Raw genomic sequence first — 14,052 nt, 5'->3', positions numbered from 1 at the left:
GGTAAACATGGGTGACGCAGGCTGTGCATTTCTTGGCTGCAGCTGTGATGGAAATTAACAGCGTCTTTATATGTTCCCCCTAGAGGTACCTTGATCACACAATTTTACATTAAAACATGCCTTGTGGTGCTCAATGTAATAGACCTTGCTTTTTCTTGTAAGAGCGCACTTAAGTCAAGAAGTATTCTTTCATATTTTGCTGGGCATAATGTCTTTAAAAAAACAAATCTGCTTCAAGCTTGTAGGTTTATTACTCCACCAGAGACTCTTGAGTAGGACTGAAATATCAGCTCTACTGTTTTCCCAAATGAAACATGGAGCTGGAATGAGTCCTGATACTGAAGGGGTGCAAACAGAGACAACAAACAATAGCTTCAGCCTATCAAGCTCTAGCACTGCTTTCAGTCCAACCTATTTACAGCACTGGTTGAGGTAGATAAAGTTTATTTCAAGCATCAGTATTTTATAGAATTTCAGAGTATGGATCACAACGGGCTGTGGCGCAGGCTGGTGAGCAGCCTGCTGCAATAAATCACTCTGACCATGAGGTCATGGGTTCGAGGCCAGCCCGTGGCGGGGTGAGCACCCAACAATTAAAAAAAATAGCCCCTGTTCGTTGCTGACCTAGCAACCCGAAAGATAGTTGCATCTATCAAGTAGGAAATAAGGTACCACTTATAAAGTGGGGAGGCAAATTTAACTAATTTACGATGTTGGAATGAGGAAATGCCGTCACAGTGGATGATGAAGCAGGTGCTCTGCCCTGTGGCCAGAATCGAACATCCCCTCAGGAGTAGGTTAAATTGCCTCTGTGTTTGTCTCTGTCTCGGTTCTATGTGTATATGGGCATTGAATGTTTGCCCTATACGTATATAATGTGATCTGCCCTGAGTCCCCTTCAGGGTGAGAAGGGCGGAATATAAATACTGTAAATAATAAATAAACTTCTGGTTGTTGGCCCTGGACACAAAATCTTGCAGTTACAGCATTTCTAGCATAGCACCAATGACACGGCAAACAATACAGGCCATCAGAAGACATCGGCTATTGTCAAAATGGAGTTTATTGAATTCAATAAAATGAATCAACATTACAGCTGAATTTTGTATTCTTACTATAGGCTAGGGGTCCCCAAACTAAGGCCCGCGGACTGGTTGTGGCCCTCCAAGATCATTTACTCCCCCCCCCCCCGCCCACCATACACTTTAGACTAAGGGTCACCCTACGTCTGAAATGACTTGAAGGCACACAACAACAATAACAATTCTAATTAATTTCACTATATCATCATTCAAAAGCAGGCCCACACTTCGAATTGAAATCCTGATAAGTTAAGTTGGTTAAAATTGTTATTAATTTTAAATATTGTAATATTTAAATATCTTTTCTCTTTTTTTTGCACTTCAAATAAGTCATGTGCAGTGTGCATTGGAATTTGTTCATATTTTTTTCAAACTATAGTCTGGCCTCCCAACCATCTGAGGGGTCATGAATTGGCCCTCTGTTATAAAAGTTTGAGGACTCCCTGCTTTACTACAAAGACCACTTTGTAGATGTGGAATTTGTCAAAAATCTCCTGGCTTTCAAACAGTACTGAGACAAAAATTTACCACTCTCATTCATTGAGACTTCCATATTTATGCTGGTTTCTAGAGGCAATGCTGAAATTGGACATCTAAATTGTTTTATAATGCTTGTCTAAAGCATAGTCAAGCCCTAAAGAATTGGCTCATCACAGCTTCTGCTTTTGATGCTCATGGAGATGTGTGTGTGCCCATAGCTGAGGCCAGTTTAGCCTAAAGCTGAACCAGGTTTAGTTGCCCTTGCCCAAGGCCCACTGTTCCGTAATTTGATTTATAACTGTTGAGAATGAGTCATTCTTATGGTGTTATTCTTTAGCAATGTCAGTGAATGCAAAACTTTAGGAAGCAAAACAACAAGAAAAAGCCTGGAAGACTTTTCAGACCATTATCAGTACCATTTTAGCTATTATTTCAGCCATTATAATCACTGGAAGGCTTTCAGGACAGCTTTTGGATAGCAATAGTAAGGTGATCCATGCCCCCAGGTTTAGTATTTAAAAACACAACACAAAAAGGAAAATGAATTGGAAGGGAGGGAGGAAACTAAAGTAATTCTTGTATGACTAGCCAAGTTTGCAAGCCCTAATAAGGGCAATTGATCACTGGGAAGCTTGAAGGTCTCATCATAGGGCCACCATATGTCAAATAACAATAACAAACATAAAAGAAATAGGTAAAGGTAAAGGTTTCCCCTGATGTTTAGTCGTGACCGACTCTGGGGGTTAGTGCTCATCTCCATTTCTAAGCCGAAGAGCTGGCATTGTCCATAGACATCTCCAAGGTCATGTGGCCGGCATGACTGCATGGAGTGCCGTTACCTTCCTGCCGAAGCAGTACCTATTGATCTACTTACATTTGCATGTTTTCGAACTGCTAGGTTGGCAGGAGGTGGGGTTAACAGCAGGCGCTCATTCCGCTCCCAGGATTTGAACTTGGCACCTTTCAGTCCGCAAGTTCAGCAGCTCAGCGCTTTAACACACTGTGCCACCAGAGGCCCCTAAAAGAAATAGCTGCAGCAAAAGTTCCTGTTAGCTTTTATTTCATTTCCAAAGTGGGAACATATGTGTTTGTGTGTATATATCATTCTTAGGGTTTTCTTCACTGTCACCACAGTCTAGTTCAAGTCAAACTAAATGTTTAAGGGAATGAATGTTCACCCATTTGTCCAGAGCTTTGCTCAGAGCCTTTGCCTGAGTTGCCATTTCAGCAGTTCACCAGGTACTAACTTACACTACAGAACTATAATGGTATTTAACTTCTAGGGATCCATCCCATTGAAAAATCCAGGGGTTCCTGCTTGATGGGGCAGTAGAGTTCTCTGGATGAGAACTCTAGATATCCTTTCTTAAACTGCCGATTCCAAGAGTCTATAGGAGGGAACCATGGCAGTTAAAATGCAAGAATAGTGTGACAGTACCAGCATGGAGTAATGATTTGGACAAAAATGGGTTTCCCACCACTTAAACTATATAAGACTATGCAGTAAATGATTAGGTCAATCTTTATACTGTCTAGGCATGATCTTTGGTGGGGTTATAGTGACATTAATTGGCCTAATTTACAGAATGAAAATGATAGGTTTTCATTGATTTTATTATAAGGAAATATTTGTTATTCATATTACAATTATTATAAACTCATAGTACATAAAATATTTACTTTAAGGTCAAAATGATGCTTCTCCAATGAGGTAAGAACTACTTTCTGCTTTTTTCTGAATGACATGTTTGAGGATTTTAAAGAGGATGGGAAGTTATTTCCCAGTGACATAAACTGAGAGCTAAAATAGGGCAAGTGAATCATTGACTGCTTGCAAACTGTTCTGTGATCATATCAGAGCTAAATTTACATTTTGCTTACTTACATGAGAATAACCTGAACTGAATGCCTTCTATATAAATGAATGTACTTATATATTCTATTTGGAGTCTTCTAAATGAGTTTCCAAAGAGGCTTAGATCATTTAAAACAGGGGTTCTCAAACTTTTTCAACTACAGAGCGCTTTTTGAAGAAAAGGTTTCTCATGGAGCCCCAAGAAATGTTTATATATTATATTATATCAGGCTCCATGCAGTCATGCCGACCACATGACCTTGGAGGTGTCTATGGACAACGCCGGCTCTTCGGCTTAGAAATGGAGATGAGCACCAACCCCCAGAGTCAGACATGACTGGACTTAACGTCAGGGGAAACCTTTACCTTTTTTATATATCAGGCATGGACAAACTTTTGACTAACATAAACTTAACAGTATCTCAATGGGGCCATCCAGTCCAAGCCCCTTCTGCCATGCAGGAAAAGCACAATCAAAGCACCCCCTGAGCAGTAGGAGGGAAAAGGGTTTTGGAAGCAAGCAAAGCAAGGGGGAAAGGATCTGGGTGGTGAAGAAGGAAAGGAAAAAAGCCTTTTGGTGGTAAGGGAGGTGCGGGAGTAGGAAAGAGGAGGAAAAGCTTGGAGAGGGGAGGAGAAAACCAAGGAGCCCCTCAGTATGTTTCGTGGAGATAAAACACAGATGGGCTGAAGACAAAATCAGAGGCTTTATTCTCAATAGCCAGACAGGATGTCAGCAGAGACAGCACAAGAACTCACATGCCACAATTGTGAATACATAGCATATTTATTGTGTTTTGATAGCTATTCGAATCAACCATGCTGACTCCTGATTGGCTCAGAAAATGTCCAACTAGGATCCATGCCATGAGTGGTCCAGGGCTCTGTCTGATGCTATCACTGGTTGGTCTTAACCATGGTGGGAAAATGTTATTGGAGTATTTGAAGAGTGTGTCCATTTATCGATCTGCCACAATCATAAAAGAATGCAGTGGAGCAATTTATAATGGGCTTAATATTCCAGCTCCGGTTGATGCAATGATCTTACTCCTGATAAACAAATGTGCTCAAGGTGATTGCTATCTCAATGAGTGTCACAAGGGTGGGTCTCATTTGGGGGCATACGAGATGAAGTGTATCCAGAAATAACCCAGATCATATCAGGTGAAACAGGAAAAGGACCTAGGAGTTCATATGCAAGTTCATTGTGTGTTTCCCTCTTGAGTCTCCTGGTGATTATAATAACTTAGGGAGTAATTTCCTGAAGTCTGAGGTGTGGCGAGGCAACCTTCCAAGGAAATGTATGAGAGATTATTGCAGGGTAAAATGGAAAAGGCAATGCAGGCATGCGGTATGGCATCTAATTTCTGATAACTTAATGAGTGGTGGATTTGGTAATTTTATGCTGATTTTATATAGTTGCCTTTTTCAGTCTACTTGTTTTAATTGCATTTCATGCTGGCTTAAACTGACTTTAATGTCTTAAGTGTTTTACAAGCTACCCTGAGTGCATGCCAAGAATGGTGGGATGAATATTATAGAATTAAGTAAATACGGGAATGGCAAAAGGGTCACAAAGCAAGTGGCATGGCAATACAGAAAACAAACCCTTATGCTGAATCAGACCATTATTCATTTCGTCTCTGTGCTGACTTTGGACAGCTCTTTAATCTTCAGGCAGATATATTTCCCATCTTATTTAGAGATGTTACAGGCTAATCCTTAGCCTTTTTTTCCTGTAAACTAGGTGGTCTGTCATTAATCCTGTTGTTGTGTGCCTTCAAGCCATTTCCAATTTGTAGTGACACTAAAACTATAACATAGTTTTCTTGGAAGAATTTCTTCAGATGGTGTTTGCCCTTAGCTTCCTCTGTGGCTGAGAGAGTATGACTTATCCAATGTCACCCAATAGGTAGCTAAACAAGGATTTGAACTCTGGTACCTCAGTGTATAAACTATATTTATAGTCCAACATCCTAACCACAACCACAGTGACTCTTTTGCCACTAATCTATGACCTATGAACACTAAATGCATTCAGAGAATGAACAAGATGGAGAAAGAAAGAGAAGAAGGCAGGCAGACAGGCAAAGACCACACAGTAGACCTTACTGAAGTTACAAATAAATTCTCTCCATTAGTTGATTAGATTGATAAGCAATAAAAGACCCTGAGTTTCCTCATTGAAATAATTGCATAGTCACTTCTTATATCCTGCAAGTCATAGTTTGACTAATATTTTGGATTGATTTAATTAATGGTATGTATGTAATCATACACTGTATTGGCATATTTTATTATGGTAGTTCATGAGTGCAATGTTTTTATTTATACATTGTCCTTTGAAAAGTTTTAAATTGAAAAACATTTTAAAAATTACTCCTTCAAAAAGTTTTAAAATTAATATTTATAGGGTTGTTGTGTGTTTTCCAGGCTGTATGGCCATGTTTCAGAAGTAGTTTCTCCTGACGTTTTCCCCACATCTATGACAGGTATCCTCAGAGGTTGTGAGATGTATCGAAACATGGAACATGGCCATACAGCCCAGAAAACACACAACAACCCTGTGATTCTGGCCATGAAAGCCTTCGAGAATGTGGCGCAGCTGGCTAGTAACCAGTTGCTATAAATCACTACTGACCGAGAGGTCATGAGTTCGAAGCCCGGGTCGGGTTAAGCCTCCGACCATAAAAAAAAAAATAGCCCCGGCTTGCTGTTGACCTAGCAGCCCCGAAAGACAGTTGCATCTGTCAAGTAGGGAAAATTTAGGGACGCTTTATGCGGGAGGCTAATTTAACTAATCTACAACACCATAAAACTGCTCACGAGGAAAAGAAGAGGAAGAACAGCCACCAATGGACGGTGAAGCAACAGCTCCCCCTGTGGCCGGAATCGTGAAGCTGGAAAAGATGTTAAAAAATGCCTCTGTGTCTGTCTAAAAACTGAATGTTGTTTGTCTGTTGGTATTGAATGTTTGCCATATATGTGTTCATTGTAATCCACCCTGAGTCCCCTTCGGGGTGAGAAGGGCGGAATATAAATACTGTAAATAAATAAATAAAATAAATAATTTTTATATTTGTGTTTATTTTTAGTGTATCTCATGAAGAAGGCCAATTTGTTTATGATAAGCTGAAATGCAATGGGTGTTTTAAAGAATAAATTTAGACCAACAACACAACAGCAGCAACAACAATGATATCAATATCTTCAAGACTGCATCTCCTTCTATGAACTGGAAAAGGCCCTAAGATCGGCCGAGGAGGCCCTCCTCTCGATCCCACCTCCATCTCAAGCACAGCCTAAATCACTCAATTCGAGGATTAGCAATTGTTTCATGTGCACTTTATGGGGATTGATAAAGTATTCAGCCACTATTTTGTAGCTTGCTGGGTTTTATAATTCTTTTAAATGTATTGTTGTTCCAAGTAATCGGGTCAATGTTATTGTTATTAATTTATACTTTTGAACTTGTTGCATTTGTATAATGTTTCTCTATTGAGTGTTTTTGTGAGCCACCCCAGTCATTTTGGGGAGATGCTGGAGGGATACAAATAAAGTTTATTGTTATTATTATTATTGTTATTATTATTAATTTTATTTCTTACCTGCCTCTCCTCCTGGCTCGAGGCAGGTTGCAACATAGCTAAAAACACATAATCATTTTACAAAATCCACATATTAAAATGTGCTTCTACAAAAACATATTAAAATACACAGAACAAAGATTAGGCAAGTTTAATCTTTGTTCTTTATTTGAATTTAAAATTTGTAATTAAAACTGGCTGGGTAGGCCTGCCGGAAGAGATAGGTCTTCAAGAGTGTTTTAAATTCTGACAGCTCATCTAGCTGTTGGAGCTCTTCTGGCAGGTTGTTCCACAGTCTTGGGGCAGCGGATGAAAAGGTCCTCTGGGAAATGATCGCTAGTTGGGTTCTGCCTGTCTTAAGTAGCCACCCCCTAGAGGACCTGAGTGTTCGGGACAGACTGTACAGGAGAAGGTGATCCTTTAGGTAACCTGAACACAAACCATGTAGGGCTTTAAAGGTCAAATCCAACACATTGTACTTTGCCTAGAAACTAATTGGCAGCCAGAGGAGTGACTTTAGTATGGGTGCCATATGCCCACTGTTATGAACCCGAATGGTTCCTATTATTTTGATGCAGAGTGTTCAAGGAATAGTGGTGTATATTAGATCAATGAGATACTTCAGAGACCAAATTTGATTTTTAACACTTTTCATGTAACATTTATTGATTAGAATCACATCAGAATCACATCAGAATCAGATCAAGAGAGAGCTCTCATATATTCATCCCCAAGCACTCTACCATACTCACAACACAAGCCTCTCCGGAAAAAGGATGATCAGTTTTTTCCTCGAGGGCTGGATGTCCTGTTGCTGCAGTTCCTGGAAGTGCGCGGAATCTTGGAAGCTACCTACATTTTATAGCCTAAAGTTAGTCCTTCTTTGGGTAAACGTGTTGTCCCGTTCTTATGATTTCAAAACATGCTACAGTCCAGACTATATGACTTATGAGGTACCATCTGCACACTTTATTGTTTGTTGTTACGCCTTACTGAACCCTCACTTCATCTGCCAGGTCTGTCCCATATCATGCCTTGCACAAACTCCAATTTGTTCAGGCCTGTTCTTCTTCATGCACTCACACATTCATCCTTTACATCATTCCTGAATGTTCCTGTGACCAGTCTGACTGCCATATTTTAAACTAACTGGAGTTTCCAAACTTGGTACAAAGGTAGCCCAATGTAAAGTGCATTGAAGAACCTTAAGGTTACCAATACGTGCACTACCATCTTTAGGTTCTCCAAATTTAGGAAGAGGCACAGCTGGCGGATCAGCCAAAGCTAATAGTAAGCACTAGGCTTGATCGATCCACGAAAAATTTGATTCTAAACTCGTTTCAAAACTAGAGGGGGGCAGCTTTTCGTTTCTGATGGTATTTCCGAATTTGGCCCCCCAAAAAATTCGAAATTAACGAAAATTCGTTATTTTCTAAATTAATTCGTTAATGGCGGACGCGCATGCGCAATTCCCAAAAACAGCACAGAGGGAGAGGACTTTACAGGACTCTCCCACCCTCATTTTTTGAGTGATCTTCTTCCAACTTGGTACAGTGGTAGAACACATTTAACACTGATAGCTCACCAAAATTTGGAACGTTTCCCTTATCCTCTGATTTTTGGCGAATTTTCATAGCTTTTATAATAAACCATTTTTTAATAATTGCAGAAATCTGTTCCTGGTTTGAAAGTCTTATTTCCTGTTAAATTGGGTTGTCTTTACTGTGAAAGTCATTGTTCTACTTCAGAAACTTTGTTTTTGTGGCTGAAACTTTGTTAAATTGGTGTGTGTGTGATATATACTGTGTATATAGTCCCTGCATAATGTGTGTGTGTGTGTGTGTGTGTGTGTGTGTATATATAGGTAAAGGTAAAGGTATCCCTTGACGTTAAGTTCAGTCATGTCTGACTCTGGGGGTTGGTGCTCATCTCCATTTCTAAGCCCAAGAGCCAGTGTTGTCCATAGACACCTCCAAGGTCATGTGGCCGGCATGACTACATGGAGTGCCATTATCTTCCCGCCAGAGCGGTACCTATTGATCTACTCACATTGGCATGTTTTCAAGCTGCTAGGTTGGCAGTAGCTGGAGCTAACAGCGGGCACTCACTCTGCTCCCGGGATTTGAACCTGGGACCTTTCGGTCTGCAAGTTCAGCAGCTCAGTGCTTTAACACACTTCGCCATCGGGGCTCATGTATATATAATATACATACACATACACACAATGTGGAGAATATGTGGAAAGGTAGATAGATAAGTTGGGAGCCACAGCGAAGGCATCTTCCTGGGAGCAAGGTCTAATAATAATAATAATAATAATAATAATAATAATAATAATAATAAATCCCTTACAATATCCAAGATGGCTCACTGCTACAGAATCTTGGGAGGTTTAGTTTGATATGGTACCATTATTGGCAGAGAAAGCTAAGCTGTAGGAGTTGAAATCCAATCATTTATCCTCCCTATAGAATCAATTTTATATGCATTTTTAGCTACAGAAAAGCTAAAATCAGGACAGTAAAAGAACAACACCCAGAAAATGGGAATTCCAGACAGGAAACAATCAGGGCCAGCTAATACCTCCCAACAAAGGATTCCCCCAGGTAGGAAGCAGCCAGGCTTTGAAGCTGCAAGGCTATTCAATGCTAATCAAGGTGACCAATTGCAACATTCACACTTGCCTCCCACAGACAAGAGTTCTTTCTCCCACCCTGGACCTTCCACAGATATATAAACCCCACTTGCCTAGCTTCACACAGACGTCAAAACCTCACCGCCGGGCCCCTCTCTGTCTCTCTCGGTCTCTCCATTCCCGGCTCCATCCGCTGCCTTCCCGCCTCACAGAGAGACACCAGTCCTGAGCTGAGGCGAGGCGGCGGCAGCGGCGGCGGCCATTTCCCCCCTCCGTCTTCCTCCTCCTCCTCGGCCTCCTTCCCCCTCGCCCCCTCCCATTGGCTGAGCCCGTGACACCCCTTTTGCTGAGGGGCAAAAGGAAAGGGCCTGAATGGTGGGAGTTTGGGTGATTTGCAAAAGCTTTTTTTTCCTAACGAAAAAAACGACGACATAACGAAAAACGGCCTCTCGCGATTCGAAACTGCGATATCCAGACGTGTGGACAACCAATGCTTCAAAATTGCTTCAAAACAAACGAAAATAACGAATTAATAACGGTTAACGGGGAAAACGAATTATTTGAGCAAGCCTAGTAAGCACTCCTGACCGTTGTGTCTACCTGGGCTTACATTTGGAGAATATGTTCACTCCAGGCATTTTCTTGATACTCCAACATGACTCTAGTGGCTAGAAGTTCTTTATTTCAATAAGGTTCTCTATTAGCCATGGTTTCATGTATCCACATAATGTTCAGGACTACAGTGTTCCCTCACAGTGATCCAGAAGCCCTCCCAAGCTGCAAACACAGTCTTTCAGGAGGAGTGTAAACCCATCTAAGACTGGCTGATAATCCTCCATCCCCAGATTGGAACCCTGGACGACAAGCATTCTGTTTTGTCTGAATTCAGTTTGAATTTGATTTTTCTCATCCAGCCCATTACCTCCTTCAGGTATTCATCCAGAGAAGACACACTATACTTAGCTGAAGCTGTAAGCACATGGAGAGCACTCTCGTTTATCTAATGAATTACAATAAATGCTTTTCAGTATCTATTCTTATTCCTAAACTTTCTGCAACATATTATTTCTCTACTTCCCCTGTTCAAAAATATATGTATATTTCATTCTTCATAATTATAATGCTTTGATACTGTTTCAGATGCCATGGCTGCATTTTATATAATCTTAGGATTTATAATTTGGAGCAGCACTAGAGCTCCCAGACAGAGAATGTAAAAATACATTCAACAACAAATCACAGGATAATTCCATGGTGGTTAAAATGTTATCAAAGTACTATAACTGCATATGGTGAAAGAGGAAACCTTAAGGCTGCCATAAGGAAGAACAAGCAGGCTTGTTTTCTGCTGCCCTGGAAACTAGAACTTGGAGCAATGGGTTCAAATTACAGGAAAGAAGATTCCACCTGAACATTAGGAAGAACTTCCTGACCATATAAGCTGTTCAGCAGTGGAACTCTGTACTTTGAGTGTGATGAAATCTAGACAAAGGCTGTATGGCCATCTGTTGGAGGTGCTTTGATTATGCTTTTCCTGCATGACAAGGGGTTGGACTAAATAGCCCATGTGGTCTCTTCCAACTCTATTATTGTATGGTTCTATGATTCTATGATTAAGCATGATATATACTCAAAGAGCACATGCATGTGTATCATGGATAAAATATGAATTGCATCAAAGATATGCTGCTCTACAAGGGATCTCAGCCTGTCTTCATAGCTTCCAATTATCTGAATTCAGAACTTAGAAACTAGAAGTTAATTGCATCTAGGGGAGGGAAGGAGCAGTTGATAAAAGCATAAATGCTCAAAAGTTTTTTAAAAATCTGAGAAGGATGAGTATAAGCTGATAAGAAGATGACAGCCATCTTCTGGTTTTAGACATTGGCTTCCTTTTAATGAAGATGTATCTTGTTTGTTCATTGCCTGTGTATGCCTCCTCCACAGAATCTGTCTTTTTTAGCATTTAGGACAAATCAACCTCTGGTTCAGAAAGATGGGCAATCGATGGTGAATTGCTGCATCATTATTCCTGCTGCCTTTTGAACTTTGCAGTCATCCACAGATATCCAGGATGAAAGGATGAATTGCCTATGTTATGTAATGTAAGTGTAATAATTATGCCTCTTCTGGCCAGATAATGTTTATTTCAGAGAATTCTCTTTTAACCCTTGGGTTACTTCTCCCTAGCACCAATTTTCAAAGGGGGATCCATACTACTCTCCTGCAACAAACCAAACCAAAGGAAAAAAAGAGTCTCATGGCACCTTTACAATATTTATTGGCACAGTATTCTGTGGGTTGCAATTCACATTGTCACATTGTCATATTCATGGAGCATAATCTTAAAAGTTCAGTTAGATGTGCATAGTGTATTTGGCTGGATAAAGGAATTGTATAGAGTGGCATGCAGAAATGTAAAATTGGGTGTCGGAAGTACAATTACATTGTTTATACTTTAGCATAACATCTTGGTAATAACTAAAATAGTTAAAACATGTATAGCAGAGTGTAGCATAGTACTTCTGCATGTGGAACTACATTACAGCCAGCCTTTCAGTGGGAAGAGGAAATCAGTCAGAAGTTACCACAGAATTACTCTGGAGGAATCCTCTCTAGAAATTTGCTAGGCCCTACAGAGCAACTCCGTGGTAATGTCCAATGGAAGTTGTTCATTATAATAGGATCTCCATTTACCCACAATTTCCTGTTTGTATGTTACGTTCAAGATCATATCCTCCATACATGTAGGGGGTTGTACTGTACATGCAGACATATAAAATAGAGGTTGTAAGGCTTGTGAGGTTGAGGTGCAATTCAACTGAACTCATGAATATAAAACAGATGAACTTTTCCTTTTAGAGGTCATAACTGAAAAGAGCTCCTGACTTTGCAGCTGACATAGATGGATTTCTCTTAATAGATAAATAAATAAATTACTGATTCAGCCTCACTGATGTTGAGCTGATTCCAAATTCTTTGGTGACTTGGCCGTAATTGAGATGGCTGGAGCTGTAGGGTTAATAAGGTCAGACCACATCAGGATCTGTAGTTGGCTTGAGGTAGCACATGCGAGACCTTAGGCTAGCTTAAAAAAACACGTTTTGCAAATAGAGGATAGCAGTGTGGATAGGTGTGCTCAGTAACCCAAAACCATTTCTTCTTTTTTAGCCAACTGCTATCTTGGCATTTAGACCACTGGAAGACATACTGTGCTCTCTTACATATGAAAACACTTAAGCGGCTATGCTTTACATTCCTTCCAAAGTCATCTGTCGAGAAGCAAGATTTACAAGTGGAATTGTTCCTTTCCAAACCAGGAGACACACTGTCCATACAGAAATGTTTTCACAGGGTAATGATAGGCTGGTGACACCTGCCCTGATGAAAATTTATTTCCCTTTCCATTCAAGTTATATATACACAACCTGCATATATGTGTGCACATACAAACTAATGGAATGATAAATAAGGTGGAAAGGTCCTTTCTATGGTTCATTCTGCCACCTGGAATCATGACTTATTGTTGGATGCCTTTCATCCCCAGCTCCTTCCCTTCATGACATTATACTTCTGATGAAATATACTACTTTAACACAAAGCCATAGTCACAATTGTGCTGCTACATGATTTCCAAATGGCAGGCGTGCTTCCTCAGCCCACTTTGCATCCTTCTCTTCTTGTGTACAGCTGTTGTTGGGCAGCAGGGTTGATCCGGGGCATCAATATATGAGTGGCACCTCTGCTGATAGGAATGGGGTTTCTGGTGTGACCTGAGTAACTTGCCAGGATGTTCAAGACATTTATAGATACCAATCCATGTAGATAACAGTGTCATGGGAATTTCCCTCTTGGTATAAGAAGAATGACAGACATCAGAGTAATGAAGTTTTATTTGAAATAACAGCACTGTTGGGTGCACACAACTATAAAGCTCAGCATTCTCAACAGCAAACTGCCAGACATAGCAGGTTGAATTGATTTCTCATCCCAATAGCCCTAAAGACAGGATCAAGATTCAAGATGAAAACTGGGCCAAAACTGACAGGCTCAATTTCAGCAAGGAAAGTGTCAGATTTTACATTTAGGTTGGAAAAACTAGATGCACAACCATTGACTGTACAAAAGCAAATGGGGAAAGGATCTGTGTATCTGGATATATCACAAGCTGAACCTATGTCAGCACTGTAGTATGATTCAATAGCCCAAAGTGAATGCAATTTTAGATTCTTTTTCTGGTCCAAAGCCAGTGAGGTGTAGTGGTTTGAGTGTTGGACTAGAACTCTGGCAGATCAGGGTTTGAATCCCTGCCCAACCATGGAAACCCACAGAAAGTTACTTTCTCAGCTTCAGTATTAGGCAAACCCCCTCTGAACAAATTTTCCAAGATAACTCCATGATAGATTTGCTTTAAAG

The sequence above is a fragment of the Anolis carolinensis genome, chromosome 4, assembly GCF_035594765.1.
Source record: "Anolis carolinensis isolate JA03-04 chromosome 4, rAnoCar3.1.pri, whole genome shotgun sequence".
NCBI classification, from domain to species: Eukaryota; Metazoa; Chordata; class Lepidosauria; order Squamata; family Dactyloidae; genus Anolis; species Anolis carolinensis.
The sequence above is the reverse complement of the archived record's forward strand: the minus strand, read 5'-3'. Positions refer to the sequence as shown.